This window comes from Octodon degus, unplaced genomic scaffold (genome assembly GCF_000260255.1).
Source record: "Octodon degus isolate 3935 unplaced genomic scaffold, OctDeg1.0 scaffold00007, whole genome shotgun sequence".
Lineage (NCBI taxonomy): Eukaryota > Metazoa > Chordata > Mammalia > Rodentia > Octodontidae > Octodon > Octodon degus.
Window position 1 is genome coordinate 23,959,049 of NW_004524583.1, and position 9,738 is coordinate 23,968,786.

Genomic DNA, 9,738 nt, shown 5'->3' on the forward strand with positions numbered 1-9,738 from the left:
GAACCCAGGATCTCATGCTTGCCAGGCAGGTGCATTGCTTCCGAGTTACATCCCTAAAGAAACATTATAACGCATTCACTTCCCAACTCTTGTGTATTATACAAATCAGACCTTGCTCCGCATAGCTTTAGTAGATGCACCTTGTGCTACTTAGCTGTCTCCCTGTACATCACTCTGCATGAGGTCTCCTGGTCCCCTAAGTACTCTCGGGGTGCGTGGATGTGGTTTCTTTGGGTTTGGCAACGGTTCATGGAGAAAACTGAAGGAGCAGGTGGGTCCGAAGGCTAAAGGACTGGCCCCAGGCTGTCTTACCCATTTGTAACATTGGGCAAAGACATTGTAATTTAGTACCAGAAGGAGCTTTGGCCATGACCTGGCTGGCTATTTCCATTTACCTTTAAGGACCTGATCTCAAATCACTGTAGCTATTGGGCCCAGAATCCAGAATTCATAATTTTTTACCCAAAGCTTCTACTATTCCTCCACTAAGCATTGAATTATGTTCTTAAAAGAATTTAAAAACTTTGGAGATATTTTACTTACCATAGTCATGTTTTGGACATATTGGAAAGTGAGAGCTTTGAAGAAAGATAAAAGCAAATTTTATTTAGGCAAGAGAAAGACAGACCATGAGGAATCATAGTTATCATTCAGCGTTGAAAGTCACTATACATAAAGTCACTTTATATAAAGAGGAATTGGATGGAAGGATTATTGTCTTATGGTTGATAAATGGTTCACCCAAGATTAGAGCTGATATGCACAATCGGCAATCATGTGTCAAGTAGGTTGCTCCAAGTAGATCTTCAGGGTTAGTAATGGTAGCCCCAGTTTTTTCCTGAGATAATAGAGCCTTCAAGACCTCCAGTAGCTTGCTCAAGGTCACAAAGCTGTGACTGGTCACTGAAAGGGCTTCTGAGTGATGGGGTAACAGCATCACTGTTTGAAATACCCAGCAGAGCTGTCCAACTGGAAATACCAAGGAGAAAGCCCACATGGGTTGGCTTATTTTCCCTGCATTTAAGTGTGGTTCCACAGGGTGATGACTTCCCTGTACTTCTGGGAGCCCATGTTTCCTGGTCCCACAGCCTCAGAGTGGTTGTGAGAAGCTTACGGAGATGAGATGCTGTTGGGTCATGCCTGCCCAGCCTTGGCAAAACCTACTTGCAGTGGATGCAGTGACAGCTGGATAAGAGATGACCAGAGATTTGGAGCTGGGTACAAGAAGTATTCTACATGCTTGGACAGCCATGCATACCAGGCTGGTTCCAGAGAAAACTGGGCTATGCAGCTGAGACTTCTTTTATGTCTAAAGACCTTTCTTGGCATTGCTTGGAGCCTACTCTTCCTGTTCTGGCTCAAGGCAAGGGATTGTCCATGATCAGGTTATTGGGGCTGCGAAAATGACACCCTGCAGGGTGGTTATCTGGCCTGTTGAACCATAGCACAGCCTCAGAAGGTCTTGACCTTCCTTGTCACGCCTCGATCTTTTTCTCATATCTCCCTTATCTACTCAAGTCTGTGTCTACCACACAGAAACACAAAAGACCTTTATGCTTTCAACTGCAATTTTATTAACTGCAAAATACTGGACTCACACCAGGAAGGAAGGCCATGAAGCACATGTCACACCTGAAGCTCAAGGGATTTGTGTCCTAGGACCTTGATTTCTTGCCTTATTTATTTCTCACACTGCTTAAAATTATCTACTGTGCCCTGACTCTCTTGCTTCTGTGAAGAAGGAATTTCAGATTTGACTATTTTCTCCTCCTTGGAATTTTCTATTTCATACGGCTCTCATGTCCACACAACGCGCGCACACACACACACACACACACACACCACACACACACACACTTTCACTTTTTCTACTGTTAACCTATTATCTGTTTATTTCAATAGACTCAAAACTGGATCTTCAGAGGAGCTGCCTGATGAAGTCATGAACTTTCTCTGGAACAGTCACTGTGGTTAGGGAGGTAAACGCTGCAAGAGGACAGCTGTTCTCATGTAAATCATGTCTAAAATTTGCTGAAAGGTACATTTCCCAGAAGACAAACTCAGAAATTGGCATCTGGTACAATAGCAAATAGTAGCACCAGCACAACACTACTCCTACTCGTACCACTACTGTTGTTACTCCTCCTACTACTAATACTTCACTTTTCAAATCCTCTTTGATTCCAAGACTTAAAATGCTTTAAATTTTTTTCAAGCTCAGTTTTCATAGGAGTGCAGTGAGTTGGAAGAGTAGAAAATGGAAGAGTGGAAAAAAAAATTTTTCACTCCTTTGAAAGAAAGTACTTAAAATATTTGCAGGTCTCCCCAATCTCTCTTTTTGTCTAAGTTCACAGAGAAAGCACACTTGGAGAATTGCATCCTGAAGGCTGCACAGAATTGGTTTTGCTTGAGCCTAATTGGAAAGGAATGTCAGAGACAAAGACTTGAGAACAGCTTTAATGGCTATATTCTACGATTGCCTTCCAAGATAGATTCAATTTGGTGTTGTTCAGTTGATGTAAGGTTGGATGAAACTCAAAAGCATCATTCCACTAAATGGCTTGAGACAGTGTAGACAAAGGATTCAGGCTTATTTCGGTCTGCTGCCCGCCAGGTAAATTGCAAACTGAGGCTCTCGCTGTGTGTTTGAGCCTTTTCTATGTGGCACCCAGGCTCATCACACTCTGAGTTTTTAGGGTGTGGGTGTAGCTTCTCAAAACTTCCTTCTGGTTTTAATTGAGTCTTTAATCTCACTCTTTGTTCTGGGTAATTTTGCTGAATAAACTGAGGGAAGCAGGTTGCTTCATGCAATGCATTTGCTTTTGTTATACTGAAAGGCTATGACTAAGACAGGGTTACAAATTTAGTTTTCCAATCTGATGTACCTTCCCTAACCCCATCCCAAATCTTCTTGTAAAAGTTTTTTAAGCATCCAAAGATAAGAGAGTTACACTCAAATTTGTGCTTTGGATGGATTCATACCATCTTCTCATATGATGAACATACTGCCTAAACTCCCCCAGCATTGTAATTCATTCACTTCTAGCTCAGGCAAGTTTTTTTTAAAAAAAAAAAATGTATTTGGTACAGAGTCTCACTATGCAGGGGGACTTATGGTGATCCTCCTGTTTTCAGCCTCCCCTGTGCTGGGATTGCCAGCATGCACCCCCACACCCAGACTCGTTGCCCAGCTCAGCATGCCCTGGGGAGGGGCCAGAGCTGCATGGGATGCCAGGAATCAATCCTAGTCCCTGTACTTGCCTAAGAGGCTCTTAGTCCACTGAGCTATCTCACCAGCCGAAGCTCAGGTAAGTTTGTAAGCTTTCAACCAAGTGAGCTGTGTTTGGGAGCCAGTTTTTCCTCCCCCTAATCTCAGCTTTCAACTTTTGACTATTTTGCAATTTTGTGTCACAATCTTCTAGGGCTAATTTTCTTTGATTCAGGTTCTTTTCAAGAAATGCTCTAGTATGGTAGCAATAGTTAGTGTTTATTAATTATACACAAATGAGTTTCACTATAGCGTACTCATGTATGTGCAGCCATGCTTAGCGCATTTTGATTATAACTTCTCCCTTCTTCCTTCTTACCCTACTTTCCCTCCCTAGTCACCTTTTCCTTCTCTAATAGCTCCCTTCTACTTTCATGTTATCTTTTTCTACATTCTGCATATGAAAGAAACCCATGCTACTCTTCTTTCTGAGTCTGGCTCACATCATTTAATAGCACAAGCTCCAGTCCTCTTAGTTACTTTCTTGTTGCTGGGACAAATATACTCAAAACCCACACATTAAAGGATAGGTTTATTTAGACTCACAGTATGTAGAGATTTCAGTTCATCGTCAGCTGGCTCCAAGGCAGGGTGGCACGGAAGAAGAGCCTCCGAGAGGAGAAACCGTCCATGGCAGGGCAGGAAGCAGCAAGCAGCAACCTGCAGCGTACCTCCCTACCCTACCCTCCCTCCCTCCGTCCTACTCCATGGAGTCTGTGAGTCCACTGATGGGAGCAACATGCACCCAGGGTGGGACTTCCATTATCCACACCCTTAATCCCAGCACTGCACCCCTTACCCACATTCACACCCTCATCCAGCCACCTCTGAATTCCCCACCTGTGACCACGTGAGGCTTTGCGTGTATCATGCTTGGAATCAGCCGAGAGTCAGTGTCAAAAGCTTGGCACTTTAATGAACTAGAGGGATAAAGTTTTTTTTTAAATGGAAGACATTTTGTTTGTAAGGAGGAAAAAACAAGACAGCAAACTGATCTGAAGAGGTGTCAAGGGGCTCAAGAAAAGATGGTCCCCCTGTTCCTGTTTTTTTTTTTTTTTTCCTTTGCTAGGACTCATGACCCGTCCCTCTATGTGCATATCTGAACAGTCCAGTTGGCTCTCTGGCTGCCTTTGGTTGTGGCCCAGACGCCTTTACCTCTGTTCCCATTTTGGTGGGCTTTGTTGAACTCCTTCTCTTTTGTGATGCATAATGGGGGGGGGCTTATAAAAAGGCATCTTAGAGTTATTGATTAGGTAAGGGCATGGTGTTTATCTAGTGCAGTCATATAGGGTCCGTGAGTGTGTGTGTGTGTGTGTGTGTGTGTGTGTGTGTGTTATTTTATATACTGTATAACAGCTTTTGAGCTTTCTTCTAGGTGGCCAACTCTCTGTCTTCTTTGTATTTTACTGAATCTTGGGGGATGGGGTGGGTGTCCTGGTCTTTCTGATTTCTGGCTTCCTCCATGCTTTGCCAGCTCTCCCTCTGTAAATTCTTACACTCATGGCATTGCCCTGAGCCTTTCCAGGTCTGGTTTCTTTCTCTTTCTCTTTGTCTTTCTAAAGGCTTGAATCTAACTTCAGAGTCAAATACCACTTTGAACAAGAGTTTTCTATGGATTTCTTTCATAAAGGCTGAGGGGGCCCTCATTCTGCTCTTTCCCTGCCTGTAGATCTTATCCCTGCAGGAGGCATCTAGATACAAGCCTCCACACCAGTTCCATCCACTTTCCTGCAGTTGGTGTGGTTTCCTTCTTCTCTGTGGCTGAATAATGCTCCATGGTTTATGTACACCATGCTTTCTTTCTTCATGCATGTGCCAGCACGTGCCACAGCTGATGCTGTAACTTGACTATGGTGGACAGTGCTGTGACAGATGTGGGCACCCAGTGTGGCTGACTTCAGCTGAAAAAGGTAAATTTTTAACTGTTGGTGCTGGAGTGCGAAGTAGAGGGAAAGTGTGGAGGACCACCTGGGCAGCGTTCCCTGAAGGAGGAGCAGTGGTCTCTTGTTTGGCTGATCCTGACCCTATTTCCATGTATTAATGTCTACAGAGCTGGCTAGGCTTTTTCCTTATCCCTTCAATTGACTTTAAGCTGTGCATACGGGCCCAGCTGAGGTGCTGATGTGGAGTCTTTGAAGATGACAGGAAGTGTTTCCCCAGACCTCTATTGTTTCCTTGTGTGATCTGGGACAAGGTGGGATGAAGAGCCAGGGCTCTATACTGTGGGCTGGGATTAGCGTCGAGGTAGAGACTGTGTCTTTGTAGGGCTTGAAAGATTCCACATCAGAGCTGAAGCATAGACCCTAAAACACTAAATACTAACTTAATTGTGTTATGTAGATTACTCTTTCTGCATATCCTTCTCTCCATATTGCAGAGGTGATTCCGGGCCTCCTACCTAGCCCAGCTCACAGCACTCACGTACTTCCCACCACTCTCACAGTCCCTCATGCCCTGACTCACTCCCTTCTTCACAAATTAATAAAATCTAGGTTTGGCCTTGGGTCAAGGCCTTTGTTCTGGATAGCCATCACCATGGCTGGACTTAGGACCCTTTGGTTCCCCATACACTACAAATATGCCTTAGTGTCTTTATTCCCACCATGGATTGCCCTGGAACTGGTAGACTCAAATTAACTCACTAGAGTTCCAGCAACTTCTCCATGGGATTACAAACATAAACTTCTAAGATCCCAATGAGGAGTGGCCAGGGCTCTCCGTAGGAAAGAATTCTCCCCTTTGTGATAAAGAAATATCAAGGAAAGGATGGGAGAATTCCAAAACATTGAGGTAATTTGTGGCACTTTTCTGCCAAAGAGAACAAGAATCAATACTATGGAGCCAGGTTTAAGGATATCATTTTGGTGGCCTGGAATTAGCCAGATGTGGTTTACACCATGGAAACGGGCACATGTCACAGGCCTTCCTAGAGTGCTGGTTGTTAATTAAAGATTTCCTAGTGAATTACAGGTTTTCTGTAGAGTCTGTTGCTTCCTTCAGTTGAGAGGCTTGGTTTATAATGTCTTTGTGGTAGATTCACTTAAAAGCCCATTTATTCAATTTCTTGCCTCACATCAGAGACCACTAGGTGAGGTCAGAAGGCTTTGTACCCACGTCTGAGAGATGGGGCTCCCGTCCAGGTTTTTCTATCTGCCTGGAATTCACTGCCAGATGGCAGCGTGGCCCCACTGCCCACCCACTTCTTTCCCTTCTTGTTCCCCTTATCTGGGCACATGCTCATCCCACCTGCCCCTTCACACCCTTTGTCATTGTCCACACCCCCTGCTGTCTTCCCACGAGCTATGTGCTCACTGACAGATGAGTTCTCTTGTCTGTCCTGCCTGCAATATGAGCTTCTCAGCCATGGAAACCTTATTTGCTTACTGATGTGTACCTAGTGTCCGGATCACAGTCTGGTGTTGAACAAATGTTTGCTGAATGAAGTAAGTGAATTGAATAGTGCTGCCTCTACATAGATTGGGATTGTAACTCGGGCAAAAGGTATAGAATGAAACTCCAGTCACTTAATCTGCAAAATAATGATCATGTTTGTTTCATTTCATCAGACTTTTTTTTAAAAAGTAGGCTTAAATGGGATAATACACAGGAAAGTTTATTATTATTTCAAAGTATGAAATAGCCGAAGTATGGGATGATGGTGTTGAACATAATTAGTTCCTCATAAAACTACCCATGTTATCTGAACTCCAATTCATTTTTATTCCAGTAATTATCTTCTGAGAAGAGAAAGGAAGGAAGGAAAGCAAAAGGGGAGGTAGGGATGCATGACTGTGGAAAAAAAGAGAAAATAAAAGAATAACAAAAAACAGAAAAGAGTGCCCCACACTATCTACTCTGGTTGATAGATTGCCTTTAGTGTATTATTGTTTACTAAAATTAAAACAAGAGTTGAAACTTTGCCCTGGGATTGATGAATGGTGTGGTTATAGCATAAAAATATGTGCTCTTAGAATAAAATGCCGCTATTTTAAAGTCAAAGAATTTTTGTAGCATCAGAAAACAAAACTAATTGCTAACCAGTGCATGGAAAATGAGATTTACCTCACACGACAGGTGAGAGACATTGATTTTTTTGTTGCTTTGAAATACCTGTGGCACAAAACACCTACCTGTAGTATAATTTTATAGAGAAAATCTTAAAATAATTTGCCAAGGGAACAAATATCCATCCATCCATTCATCAGTCCATCCACCCACCCACCACCCACCCACCCATCTATCCATCCATCCATCCATCCATCCATCCATCCATCCATCCATCCATCAATTCACCCACCCACTCATCCATCCATCCATCCATCCATCCATCCATCCATCCATCCATCTATCATTAGTCCATCCACCACCCACCCTCGACTGTTATAAACATGGTGTCTCACTCAGACCACTGGGTATGCATATTATCTCCATTATGTAACAGCTATGTGGTCTTGGGCATGTTTCTTAAATTTGTCGCATAGGTTCCATATCTATAGACGTGGAATATTAGTTTCCAACTCAGGTTTGGTCTGTGAACTAAATGAAAGCTTGCTTGTAAGATCTAGAAAAAGACCAAAGTGTTTTTCCTACTCTCACACATGGCTTGGCATCGCACTTCTGATAACAGATGAGTGGATTTTCCCCACTCGAAAGCCAAGTCCCTAACAGATATTACTGATATCCTTTAATTCCATTCAGATCTCACTCTGCCTACCTGGAGATAGCTCACAATCCACAGGTTAACAGGACCACACCCCAGTGGGTAGTCATATGTTGTTACCTGTACTGAGAAGCTGGCTACAGGTTTAGGTTCCTGTGAGCTCTCTTCTATCACAATGAGTTTGGGGGGATGGCTTGGATGGATGGTTGAGTGGGTGGGTGAATGGATGGATGGATGGATGGATGGATGGATGGATGGATGGATGGATGGGTGGATGGGTGGGTGGATGGATGGATGGATGGATGGATGGATAAATGGATGTATGGATGGATATTGGTTCCCTTGGTATTTATATTTCTCTATTTCCTATGAAGGATATTTTAAAGGATGCTGCTGAGCAACCACAGGGATGAGGGACAAGCAGTGGAGTGAGGGGACACAGAGCTTCCATGTCCCTTCTGGCACCTCACACTCCAGTGACCTGCACATGCCCACCTTCCAGAAGCCCCCAAACTCAGTTCTTTTGGGTTTCTGTAAAACTCTGTTATGTAGGCCCAGCTGATTGGTCAACATCCAGCCCCTCTCTCTTCCCTGGAGGCTGGGTAGTGGGGAGAAAGTCCCAGTCCTGCCATGGTCTCTGTGGTGACCAGTCACATCCTGAGCCTATCTAGGCACTCTCATTAGCAGCCAAAAGATAGTCTCATCAAGACAGAGATTTCAAGGGTTTCAGGAACTGTGCGCCAGAAGTGAGGGACATACATGTACACTCCAAAATACATAATCAAGGCCACATTTTAAAATTATGCTACAGTAAAAGACACATGGCCATTAATTCCTATCAAAATACTTCCCCTCCCTTTGAATGCACTTAGCCCAGTATTCCTGCCGATTCCGAAATCTCTCCTAGAAGACCTCTATCTTGGGCATTTCCATAAGGTATGATTAAAAAGTATGGCCAATACTGCTGCCTGAGTGCCCTCCAACAGAAAAGCAGGTTCGTAAGCACACTGCAATGGGTCCTCGTCTACCTTATTCACCAAATCTGACCGTGTGTGACTTCTGTCTCCTACCCAAACTCACAACAACCATCAGAGATTAAACACTTTGAATCAGAGAGTTAATCAAGGCATCCCGGGCAGTACCACTAAAGACACTCAAGAAAGAAGACTTCCGGAAGGGCTTCAGAAAGTGGTTAGAATGATGGCACACGTGTGTTTGAAGCCACCAAGAGCGTTTTGCTAGGGATTAAGGACAATATGTCTTTAAGTATAATAATTTTTTAAAAATTTAAACACTCGAGACTGGGCGTGGTGGCTCACACCTGTAATCCCAGCACTTGTGAGGCTGAAAACAGGAGGATCACTACAAGTCCGATCTATCTAGCAAGACCCTGTAGACCCTGTATTAAATATATATATTTAAACACTTGGTATGGTTTGCAGTCACATCACATGAACAAAATTTTAAATCACAATATTGTAAGACTACGTGAGCTCCTGTCATTATACATTCATCTATGAAAATAATTCTAACAGTTGTACAGTGCTCTAAGAAATACTTATACAGAGGTACCTTAGCGAAATGGTTCTCAAATTTCTGCCTACATCAAAACCAGCTGGAGACTTGTTACAGCAGATTGCCAGTAGTTTCTGATTGGATCAGCCTAAGACCTTTCATAGAAATTTGGATTTCTGCCAAGTTCCCAGGTACTGCCCATGTGGTTGGAGACCACACTTTGAAAACTACCACTTTCATACATTTAATGAATTTAGTATTTTTGCCTGTTTGGATCGCTTTCATTGCTTTAACT